This window comes from Lissotriton vulgaris, chromosome 3_1 (genome assembly GCF_964263255.1).
Source record: "Lissotriton vulgaris chromosome 3_1, aLisVul1.2, whole genome shotgun sequence".
Lineage (NCBI taxonomy): Eukaryota > Metazoa > Chordata > Amphibia > Caudata > Salamandridae > Lissotriton > Lissotriton vulgaris.
The window spans coordinates 1,728,797,693-1,728,809,749 of record NC_141689.1 but is presented as its reverse complement, the minus strand read 5'-3'; positions in this window follow the sequence as shown (position 1 = coordinate 1,728,809,749).

Genomic DNA, 12,057 nt, shown 5'->3' with positions numbered 1-12,057 from the left:
CTGCACGGCAGCGATTTCGCACATGCGCAGAGCATTCTATTTAGATGACGGGCTGTGACGGAACCACTCCGTCACAAGCACAGCGCACCCGAGGCTCGTGACAGAGCAGCCAAGGGGTTAAGCCAATGTGCTGTGTCATGCATACATGTATGGACATTTTCCAGTGAGAGTGATTGGTCCCCTTCCAGTGACAGGATGAGCTGAGTGTCCTCCGCATAGTTCAACAGGCTGACATTATGGGACTTGATGACAGAGATCGGGGGGCTCATGTAGATATTAAACAGTATTGGACTAATCGCCAACCCCTAGGGTACACCATGCTGAATGTTAGTGAAGTCTGATTGATATGGGGGTAGTGCCACTGCCTGTTGTCTATTTGACAGATAAGATGTTATGTTATGTTATGTTAGCAGTTTTGTAAAGCGCATCAGCTGCCCCTGCAACGGGGCGTCCCGGCGCTGGAACCATAACACAACCAGCTGAGAAAAGGGGAAAGGGAGGAACCTAACAGGGGGGGAAGAGATAGGTTTTAATAGCTTTACGGAAAGCTAGGATATTGTCCATGCCTCGAATATTGAGGGGAAGGGAATTCCATAATTTGGCCCCCAGTAGTTTGAAGGAGCGTCCTCCAATGCGGCAAAACTTAGTGTGGGGTCCCATTGCTAGGTGTTGCCCCATGGACCTAAGGTTCCGTTTGGGAGTGTAGGGGGTCAACAGCGAGCGGAGCAGCTCCGGGCCTTCGTTCTTCATGATTTTAAAGGCGAATGTGAGGGCTTTGAACTGGATGCGGGCTTCCATGGGTAACCAATGTAATCTGCGAATGGTTGCTCTCGCCGAGCATCTTTTAGGGAGACCTACTATAGCCCTTGCCGCTGAATTTTGTATCCGTTGGAGTCTCTTCAGTTCAGTTTTATTAACTCCTAATAACAAGACACTCGCGTAGTCCAATCTGGATAGAATGGTAGCTTGTACGATGAGTTGTCGAGTTTTAGAGTCAAAATAGCCTAAGATGGGGGTAAGGCTTCTCAGTAAGCCAATGCAGGTTGCGGCAACTTTTTTTGTGTGCGACTGGAAGCTGAGAGCAGAGTCCAGCCACACTCCCAGGTTTTTAGCTAGAGTCTTTGGGGGGGGTGCTGGGCCCAGTGATTGGGGCCACCAGAGGTCATTCCAGTTGTTATTGATTTTCCCCATTATCAGCACCTCCGTTTTGCCGCCGTTGAGTTGAAGGCAGTTTGCCGTCATCCATTTAGCAACGGCGCTCAGACCATCTCTGAATCTAGTAGCATCAGGAGAGGGGGCCTGGTTGAGGCTGATGACCAACTGGGTGTCGTCGGCGTACGACACCATTGTGAGACCCCATTTTCTGGCAACCTCCGCCAATGGTTGCATGTATAGGTTAAACAAGGAGGGACTGAGGGCAGAGCCTTGAGGAACTCCTTGTCCTATGCTTTGAGGTTGGGAGATGAACGGGGGGGCAGATACCCTAAACGATCTATTGGTTAGAAAAGATCTAAACCATTGGAGTGCCGCGTCTACGATACCTATATTTTCAAGGCGTTTCAATAGGATGGCATGGGAGACCGTGTCAAAGGCCGCGCTGAGATCAAGTAATATCAGCGCGGCACTATTGCCGGAGTCCATAATTTCCCGTAGGTTTTCAGTGGAAGCTAGGAGCGCGGATTCCGTGCTGTGGTCTGGCCTGAACCCGTGCTGGGAGGGGTCCAAGATGTTGTTTTTCGCCATGTGCTCGCTTAGAATTTTGTTAGCGTGGGCTTCCGCCAATTTCGCGACCCATGGGAGCAGAGAAACGGGCCGGTAGTTCTCAGGTTTAGCGGGGTCTAGGGAGGGTTTTTTTATGATCGGTGTTACCCAGGCCTGTTTCCAGCAGGTGGGGACCGTAGCTGTGGTAAATGAAAGATTAAGGAGTGAGGTCAGGGGTGGGAGGAAGAATTCCAAGGCTTCCAGAAAGTGAGCAGGCCTCATCGGATCTGTGGGTGCACCCGATTTCACCTTTCTACAAATTTTAGAGAGTTCTTCACCCGAGATGGCGGGTATGCGTGTGAGACTAGAGTCTCCGAGGATGGTGATAGGAGGGTTGATGTCCTCTGGAATGTCCTGGGTGAAGGCGTTGTAGATTTTTTTCACTTTGTCCGTGAAGAAGGTAGCTAGGTCCTCACATTGTTGCGTGGAGGTAATGTGGGAAGCTGGTTTGTTTCCGTTTTGAAGTTTTTGCACGATTTGAAAGATCGTTTTCGTGGGGTTAGGACTCGCATTTATCTCAGTGGCGTAAAAGGCAGCACGGGCGACCCGGATTGCCTTATGATACGTTCTGAGAGTGGTCAAATATGCGTCTTTGTCCTCCTGTTTGTACTCCTTTCTCCATTGTCTCTCCATTTTCTTACAGACTTTCCTCATAGTTTTGAGTTTCTCATTGTACCAGGGATTGGAAGGGGTGCTACGCCCTTTAGTCCACTTCTCTGGTATGATGGCGTCCAGTCCCTTGGTAATCCAATTCTGGAAGGACATATATGATTTCTCAATATCGTCTATATCCTCCAGGTTAGGTCTCCCCAGACTTGCTACAAGGTCACCTTGTTGGATTTTGTGCCAAGGTCGTTTAAGGCGGGAGGTTGGAGACTTTTTTATGGTGGGATAGTTATTAGGGATGGAGAAGGTCACAAGTGAGTGGTCCGACCAGGCCATGGGTATGGGATCATCCGCTCTGGCCTCTGGAATGTTCGTAAACACAGGGTCCAGTAAATGGCCAGCGACGTGTGTTGGGGTTCGGACAAGCTGAATTAGCTGGAGAGCAGCTAGGTCCGCTGTCAGGTTGTTGATTTTAGCATCTGATGAATTGTCTAAATGAAGATTGAGATCTCCTAAGATTGTAAAGTTGGCCGAGTCAGTAATCATAGCGTGTGTTACCTCAATGAGCTCTTCGTGGAAGGCCCCGGCGGTCTGTAGATAAACAGGCCTGAAAAAGTATAGTTAGGATTAGTGGAGATTTTGAAGCGAGCGCATTCACAGTCCGCAATGCTTTCCTTGAGAAAGGAGCAGGTGAAGGAGGATCTGTGAATGGCAGCAATGCCCCTTCCTCTAGAATCTCTGTTAATACAGGTCATAGCAAACCCATCCGGTATAGCAAGATTGGGAATACTGGTTAGTTCATCTTTCAACCAGGTTTCACTCAGAAACAATATGTCTGGGTTGTCATCCATTAGTAGCGTTCTTACCTCCGCATGGTGTTTAACCAGGGATCTAACATTTAACTGCATGATGGTAAGTGACGTTTCCTTCCTTTTGTCCTCTTTCTGGCTGATATGGCGTGATGCAGGTAAGACCAGGTTACAGCTTTTACAGTATAGGGCGGTACGACCAAAGCAGCCCTCTAGTTTGTCGCATCTCAGGCCAGGGTTGAGTGACCACAGTGTATCACTGTCGTATACGTATGTCTTTTGGGCAGGGGGTCTGGCGAGAGGCGAGGACTTGGCGAGGACGGGCGAAGATGGGCTTGCCTTAGGCGCGCCTTCGGCGCGCAAACGGCGCGCCCGCTGCGCCCATCCGCTGCGCGTCCGGTGAATGCACATCCTTAAGAGAGGGGGAGGAGGTGAGTGGGCGTGGCCTGCAGGTAGGCGTGGCCTCTGTTCCTCGCCGGTAATGGCGGCAGAACTGAAATTTTTGGCGGACTCGGTGCAGCGAAAGGTTCGCTGTTTAGGCGTACTTCTAGCCCAGGAGGAGGTGCCTGAAGGGTGAGTGCGCAGATTAAAATACAATTTTAGTTATCAGTGACACAGAAAGTACATTTTTAAAAATAGTTCGTCCTCTCCCGGCTTCCGCCTCAGGAGATTGCGTAGTTCTGAAACCATTTTAATGCCATGCTCGTTATCCCAACTTAATTAAGTCTTGCCAGGAGGATTTTGTGGTTTACCGTATCGAATACAGCAGACAGGTCTAATAAAATCAGTATGACTGACTGTCCCTTGTCTGCTTGCATTCAAAATCACCCAGGACTGTCACCAGGGCAGTCTCTGTTCCATGTCCCGGCCGGAAGCCAAATTGTACATCCTCCAGCTTATTGTTATTTTCCAGAAACAGCGGATGGGTTTTGCTGACCAGATGTTCTATTATCAACATGGGATACAGTAGAAGAGAGATCGGTTTATAGTTTTTTGGGCACAAGAAGTCCAGAGTAACTTTTTTCAAAAGTGGTGCTACTATTGCTTGTTTCCAACATGTTGGTACTACCCCGCTGCTCAGTGATTGTCCACAGATTTGTCGGAGCAGAGGGAAGAGCTCTGCACCTAATTCTTTCGATTTCCTGTTTCGTAGAGGATCCATTGGGGAGCCTGAAGAAACACTGGAAGCTAGCTTATTAAACTCCTCCTCTGGAGGTTTCTCAAAATGGTCAAGAGTTACCAATTTACCCCTGCCTACTCATTCCTCCTTCTGAGTTAGTAGTGGTACCTCTTCACTCGTACAGCTAAGGTCCTCCCCCTTTGTTCAAATTGCCCACTCTTAGGCCATCTATAAGTTTACTGATCTTTTCCTAAAAGAAGATTGCCAGGCTGTCACAGAGGTCCTGTGTGGCGTTAATCCTATTTTTTGTACAGTCAGGGTTAGCAAGATCCTTCATCATTTTAAATACACTTCTAGTACAGTTAAATGCTTTTATGGTTTAAATCATTTTATTGATATCCAACAAAGAGAAAAAAGGGAACAGGACCTCCTGCTCCTCTTAGGCAGTGCAAATAGGACAATAATCCGTCAGCCATGTAAATATTACAATATTACAAATATTGCAAGGAGCGGGTCTACAAGAAAGAGCTCTCAGACATAGGAAACAAACCAAGAACAAACCTTACCCCAACCCCCTCTACTCCAACCTCCCCACCCCCCCACCCCTCCCACCCCTTGTCCACAAACTTCTAAGAAAAGAAAAGGGAGAACGAACATAAGGTCAATCCTACCACAGTCACCATGCTCGCCCAGGATTACGCTTTTCAGGGATCTGTGTGTCAGCCAATCGCAGGAGCCTCAAGTAGCAGGGGCAGGACAGCTCTCGAAACTCCACCGTGAGCAGTGTCAGGAAAGGGCGCCACAGCTCGGGAAACTTGTCCCCTCTACCCGCCAGTATGAGGGACAGTTTCTCCATCCCCAGCACATTCCAGAGCCGATGAATCCACCCTGAGTGTGGGGGGGGCCTGAGGTGAACGCCAGTGTGCCAATATGTTCTGAGTGGCAGCCCATAATGCAATGGCTTTGAGACGACCTCTTCTGGATTTCAGAGGGTACATCAGAGGGTTGGGAAGCCCCAAGAGTATGTAGACTGGGAAGTGTGGGAGTTGTGTGTCTAGGTGCGAGTCTATCTTGTCGAGGATCGGGCCCCAATATTGTTGGATGCGGTCGCAGCTCCACAAAAGGTGTTCCAAGGTGCCTAATTCCCCACATCTCCTCCAATAATGTTCACTGATGTGGGGGTCAAAAGAGTGGAGGCGTTCCGGTGTATAATACCAATAGGTGGCGACCTTGATCAATGTCTCAGTGAGCCCTGCGTGATATGCCAAGTGGCGAGCCCTATAATAGATGCCATTTCCATTCTTTGTGAGAGAGGGTCCTACCCTGTTCCCGTTCCCACCTCGCCCTCTCTGCATTGTATGTATGGATGGAGGCTACTAGCAGGTGCAGGAGCGGATGATCAGTCACTTCTCAAAGTGGGTGAGACAGCGTTGAGCTCCCGGTCTAATTTGAGGTTCGAGTGTCCAGTGTCTGAGTTGCAGGTAGTGCATTCTGTCTTTCTCAGGGATGCCATAGTGTGTTCTAAGTTGCTGGAACAGAATGATACCCTCTAAGTCAAATAACTGTCCCAGTGACCAACACGGGGAGGGGCGCCAATCCACGAAGGCCTTAGGATCCATTTCCGGTGTAAAGTCGGGGTTGTTAAATAGCCGGGTGAGGGGAGAGGGGAACGATGTCATCTCACCCGCAGTAGTGGTGCGGTCACAAACCTCTAAAGTCGTGTCTGTGATGTAGGACGAATAGAGGTTGGGCGGTCTATGCTTCTTCCGGAGAAAGGGAATACCCTGCAGTAGCATACCTGCAACAGCCTGGTCCTGGAACAAGCAGTGTTTTTCAGACTCCAGGCGCTGCCATTCAACTAAATAGCAGAGTTGTACTGCATTGAAATAAAGCTGTAAGTCAGGGATGCCAACCCCACCTTGCTCCGGGGGGAGAACAGCCACCGCCTGTTTGAACCACGGTTTGCGGCCTTGCCAGATGAAGTGCGACAGCTCAGACTGGGTTTTTTGTATCCAGCCTACCGGTGGGCACAAGGGAAGAGTCTGAAAGAGGTAGAGAACCTGGGGGAGGACCGTCATTTTATTAGCAGCAATCCTGCCCAACCATGAAAGAGGGTAGTGTTTCCACCTGCTCAGCTCTCTGCGAATCGAGGTCCGCAGCCGACCATAGTGTGCTGAAGCAGTATCTGGTAGGGTGGGGGCTAGGACTCCCAGATATGGTACTGTTGTGGTGGACCACTGGACTGGGTGCTCTTCCTGCAGGTGGGCTAGTGTAGGTGCAGGCAGAGAGATGTTGAGGGCGATCGATTTATCCGTGTTTATCTTGAAGCCCGAGGCCTGCGCAAAGCTGTGTAACTACACGAACAGCGCCCTCATAGATAGGGTCCGAGACAGACATCAGTATGTCTTCAGCGTATAGGCTAATCTTGTGATTGTCCGCCTCAAACTTGATCCCGGTGATGGGAGGGTGGGTTCTGACCCTCTGAGCGAGGGGTTCCATGTAGACTGCAAAAAGGATTGTAGAGAGAGGGCACCCCTGCCGAGTGCCTCTCTCTATGTGGAAGCGGGAAGATGTCTGGCCATTTACTCGCACAGTAGCCTGCGGTGAGCGGTAGCAGTTCAAGATGCGGGTGCAACGTACATTCCCGAAGCCGAATCCTCGTAGGACATGTTCTAGATAGGGCCAATGAACCCTATCAAAGGCCTTCTCTGCATCAATCACCAGCAATATACGGTCCCCCTAACACAAGAGGCTGCCTCTATGAGGTGCAGGACCCGTTTCGTGTTGTCACTCGTCTGGCGCTGGGAGATTAAACCTGCTTGGTCTGGCTCCATCAACTGGAGCATATAGGGGCCGAGTCGCATTGCGAGGATGCTCTTGTAGAGCTTGAAGTCAATATTTAGGATAGAAATTGGCCGAAACGCGCCTCAGGTGGTGGCATCTTTGCCAGACTTTGGGATAACAGTGATCGACGCCTCTTACATCTCTGCGGGGATGGTGCCCGGTTGAGCAAATGAGTTAAACAGGTCCCGTAGCAGTGGGGCTACTTGTACTTGGTTACAAAAGGTTTTATAAAAAGCTACTGAATACCCATCTGGGCCGGGTAATTTCCCAAGCCGGAGTCGGGAGATAGCTGCAATGGCCTCCTCTAGTCCGATGTCCCTTTCAAGGTAGGTGGCCTGCGCGGCGTTCTGAGGCGGAAGGTGCGCAGCTGCTATATAGTCATGGCCATGCTGTATGTCGAGGGAGTCACTCGAGTATAGTGAAGCGTAGAAATCCCGGAAGGCCTTCGCTATTGCCACATCATTGGAGGTGAGATCTCCTCCGGGGGAGCGGATGGACTGCACCCCCTGCAGCTGTCTCAATTCCCGAAGCTTATGAGCCAAGTGACGGCCACATCTATCCCCTCCTGTGTAGTAGGCGGAGCGCATCATACTCAACCCTGTCCTGATCCAAAGCCGCGAGCTGCTTCCGCTCCTTACAGAGCTGGCGCCTGGCTCTGGCAGCGCTTGTGCATTGGGGCATTTGCTCCGAACTCCGCCACGTGTTTTGTGAGCTCCACCCGTTTATGGCTCCACTCTTTATTAATGGCCGAGGAGATCGCTATAAGTTCCCTTCTCAGTACCGCTTTGAGCGCCAACTGTGTCGACAAAGGCTTGCCTTGGTTGGCATTGAGAGTCAGATATTGGGAGATAACTTCCTTAATCCTGTCAGTGATGGACTTCTGATGTAGGAGGGAGTCCCGTAGGCGCCAATGTCACGGCGGCCGTTGGGAGGAGGGGAGGAGGAAGGAGGCCAAGACCGGTGAATGGTCGGATAGCGACGCAGTGAGGATGTCGGTCTCGGTAGCCTGGGCCGCTAGAGAGGTAGAGCACAGGAAATAGTCAAGCCTGGCATAGGTCTTATGGGCTCCCGAGTAATAGGTGAACGACCGGCCCCGCGGGTGAAAGTGACGCCACAGATCTAGGAGACCCAGATCTCGGAGTCGCGCTAAACCGGATTGAGGAAGGGCCCCCACCTGGCTAGTGCTTTGGCATGAGTGGTTGGTGAGAATGTCAAATACGAGGTTCAGGTGCCCCCAGGAGCAAGTGCCGTTCAGTGTTTGCTGTGGCTTCAGTGAGTGCCTCGCGTAGGAATCTATCTTGGCTCACGTTGGGAGCATAGATCGAGCCAATTATGAGGGATATCCCTGCAACCTGGAAGTGGTATGTGAGCAAGCGATACTTGATCTCAGCCACCCTCTTCAGCACCCTACCCTGAAAGGAGCTAGAGGCAAGTATGGCCATCCCGCTGTTTTGGAAGAGTGTGAGGATAAAAATTTTGTTGGGAAGGCCCGGGATTTCATCCTATGCTGGTCTTTGTTTAGGAGGTGGGTCTCCTGTAAGAGGCAAATGTCAGCTGTGGATTGCTCCAAGTAATGGAGGACCACACATCATTTGATAGGGTTATTTAGGCCCGAACATTCAGGGTCAAAACCTTGAGAGAGCTACCTGGCCTCTAGTGGATGAGGGCATGTGAATCCAAGCAGAGGCTGGGCAGGTAATGCATGCGAGCACCGCGAAGGTGGGAACCGAATATCGCCCCAACGGCGGGGTGTGAAAATAAAGGGGAGAGAACTGTGGACAAGGGGAACCCACCCAACAACAAGAAACACAAAAAAAGGGAAAAAGAACCATAGAGTCCAAAGTGGGGGAGACCCCAAAAGAGTAACCTGAATAAGGAACAGTATAACAAGTTCAAGAAGAGAAAATTGTCCGCTTCCCCAGGGTGACTGGTCGAGTAGTGTGGGGGTGAAGGTCATTGATCCAACCAGGGTGTCCGCCCCACCCGCCGTCCCCGATCTGCAGAGATGGGCAGTGGAATGTTCTGGCAATAACAGGTGTTCATTTGGTGGTGGAGTCCTCTTCTGCCAGGGCTAGGGCGGCCATGGACCGGGCCTCCTGCTGGCTCTTGGCGATCTCGGAGTTAGGAGGGCGCCGTGCGCATCACCGCCTGGTCTGGTGCTGCCACCTTGATGGGGAGGTCTTTGGCTTTGGAGTAGAGCCAATATCATCGTCCTCCTCCGGGGGTACAGTCAACCCCAGTATGCGGCAAGCCTCTGCGAAAGAGCAGATCTGGTGGAGTTTTCCATCGTGTCGAAAAATTAGGCAAAAGGGCTGTCCCCAGGAGTACGAAACTCCCAGTTGTCGCAGGTACTCCGTAACTGGGCGAAACTGTTGGCGTCTCTGTAATGTAATCAGAGCCAGGTCTTGAAACAAACACAGGGGAGTGACCTTGATAGGATATGGGATGGAGAGACCTCGCTTTGGCAAGTATGGACTCTTTGGTCTTGAAGTCCTGTACACAAACCAGTATGTCCACCGGTAAGGCGTTGAGGCCCCGAGGCGGACCCACTCTGTGCGCCCTGTCCAGGATAACATCGGGAGCCTGCGACTCTCCCAGTATAAAATGGAAGAGGCCCTGTGAGAACGCAAAGATGTCGCACGTGTCCTCAGTCAGCTTGACCCCACGGATCCGGACGTTATGCCGCCGGGAGCGGTTCTCTAAGTCTTCCATTTGAGTTTGGAGGTCAACATTTTGATCCTGGAGTCTGAGCACCTCTTGCTGCAGCTTAGTTCGATCTGACACCGTTGCATCGTGTCTCTCCTCCAGAGAGGCCACTCGTTCCCCAAATCCATCCATGTCTCGCCGCAGCTCCTTCACCCCCGCCGGAATTCTGTCTTGACCGACTGGATGTCCTCCCTTAGGGTGAGGAACAGCGACTCCAGGAAGGCCTTCGCAATTGGTTCTTCTCCAGAGGATGGGGCGTTCCGCTCCTTAACTGTATTCGCGGCCGCCTTCGCCATGTCAGGGCTCGAAAGAGAGCGTCCAAAAATGTCTTTTAGGCCCTTCGGCTTGTTACTCCTTGTCTTGGACATGCCACCCAATCACAACAGGTGGCGGCGAGGCGGGGTCAGACGTTCCAGTGCAGCCACACAGGGAACCCCCAGTAGCCAAGGATCACAATAGACGGGCGGCAGCCATCCGGCACCAGATAGGGATACCTCTCCATGGTCCTCTCCTCACATGTCTGTGGGGCCTCGGCATGCTGCTGTTGCTACGTAGCCAGGGTCTATCTCATTCCCCCTGTGGCTGCGCTCTGGATGCTCGAGCCACTGGAAGCTATGCGTAGTGCGGGGCACCAGGGCCGGCGCTGCAGCAGTGGCCAGAGATGGTACAGACACCCGGACTAGGCCCCTGTGCTCCGCAGACTCTACGCAGTGCTGCTCAACTGTCTCTCCGGGGACCGGGGGGTCAGCTTCAGTGCAGTGGGGCCTCAGCTGGCGCTGCCCCAGGGTGAGAAGGCCATCTCTGGGTGCGGCTGGGGGATGTCAACTCTCACCTTCCGTGTCAGCGTTCCGGTCGTGCAGCATCTGGGCCCCTAGGTATACGCCCTGTCGCGCCTAGGGCGACCCGCTGTTCCAGTCCAGTCCTGTCCAGGGCCTCGCTCTCTTCACACTCTTCGAGCGCCGATACAGCCGCTCAGTCTATGCACCACTCGTTGGGCTATGCGGGCCAATGCAACCCGCTCAGACGGTGCTCTGAATGCCTGTCGTCGGGGGAGGGGGTCCGCACCTGCGTAGCGCTAAAGTCAGAGCAGGCCTCCCTCCCGGGAACGCAGCCGCTGCAGCGCCACAGCATCCAGCTGGCGCATTCCGGGCTAACCTCTGCTCCCATGGGGGGCACCTGGGCAAGGCCCCCCTCCCCGCAGGCCGTGGACTTGCAGCGTCGAAGTCCGATGCAGGCCAGGGGGGCATGCCCAATGACCCCACAGGACCATCAGCAGCAGCACAAACATGGACGCGGGCCGGTCAGGCCCCGGGCACAAGGCCCCAGCCGCGGCTAGGAGGAGCCTCCCCTCAGCTCCCGACAGTCGTCGCAGGCTTCACCGGCACCTCGATGCTGACGCCTCAATCTCGGCTGCTGAGCCCCGGGGGGATCTCCTGTCTGCTAGGCACCACCGGGTCAGTATCTCTCCAGGGGCGACAGCCCGCTTGCTGCCCGATGTGCAGGGACACAGGGACAGCAGAGGCCGCGATACTGGGAGCAGGCCTCGGAGGTCTGTAGAAAGTGCCTCCCCTGTTGACTAGGCCTCAGCCGTCCCGGCGCGGGCCGCCTCTGCGCTCGATGTTACACCTGTTCCAGGACTACAGGCATGGCAGCGGGGCTCCGGGCGGCAGGGCAGGGCAGTTCGGGTCTCCGCGAGAGGAATCAGCATGCCCACTGTTCCAGGAGTGCTATTTGGTGCTGATTTCGGCAGATGGCGGGCAGGAGCTCGGAGAAACACGTCCTACTCCGCCGCCATCTTGGACATGCCCCCTTTTAAATGATTTTAGAATAATATCTGCATAATATTCTGCTTTTGCTATGGAGATTTCTTTTTTGTAGTTACTTTTTGCTTTTTTCAGGACGATTTTGTCCTCATCTATATATTTTTTCTTCAGTTTCGTTCTGCCTGCTTGCAACCCATTTTTACGTTTTTTAACATTTCATTGTACCACAGAGCAGCCAGTCTACTTGTTTTTTTAAGGTTTTTCAAAGGAGCAATCTGGTCTAGCGTGTTACTTATTTGTTCACAGAGTAACATTTATTTTTCATCCACCTGTTTACTTATATCCAAAGAACTTTGCGCAGAAAATATTGAAGATAGCTTTGCTTTTTTCAAGAGCCCTTTCCAATCCCTGCTTTGTGATTATTTTCTTTAGTGGTGCCGTTGTTACT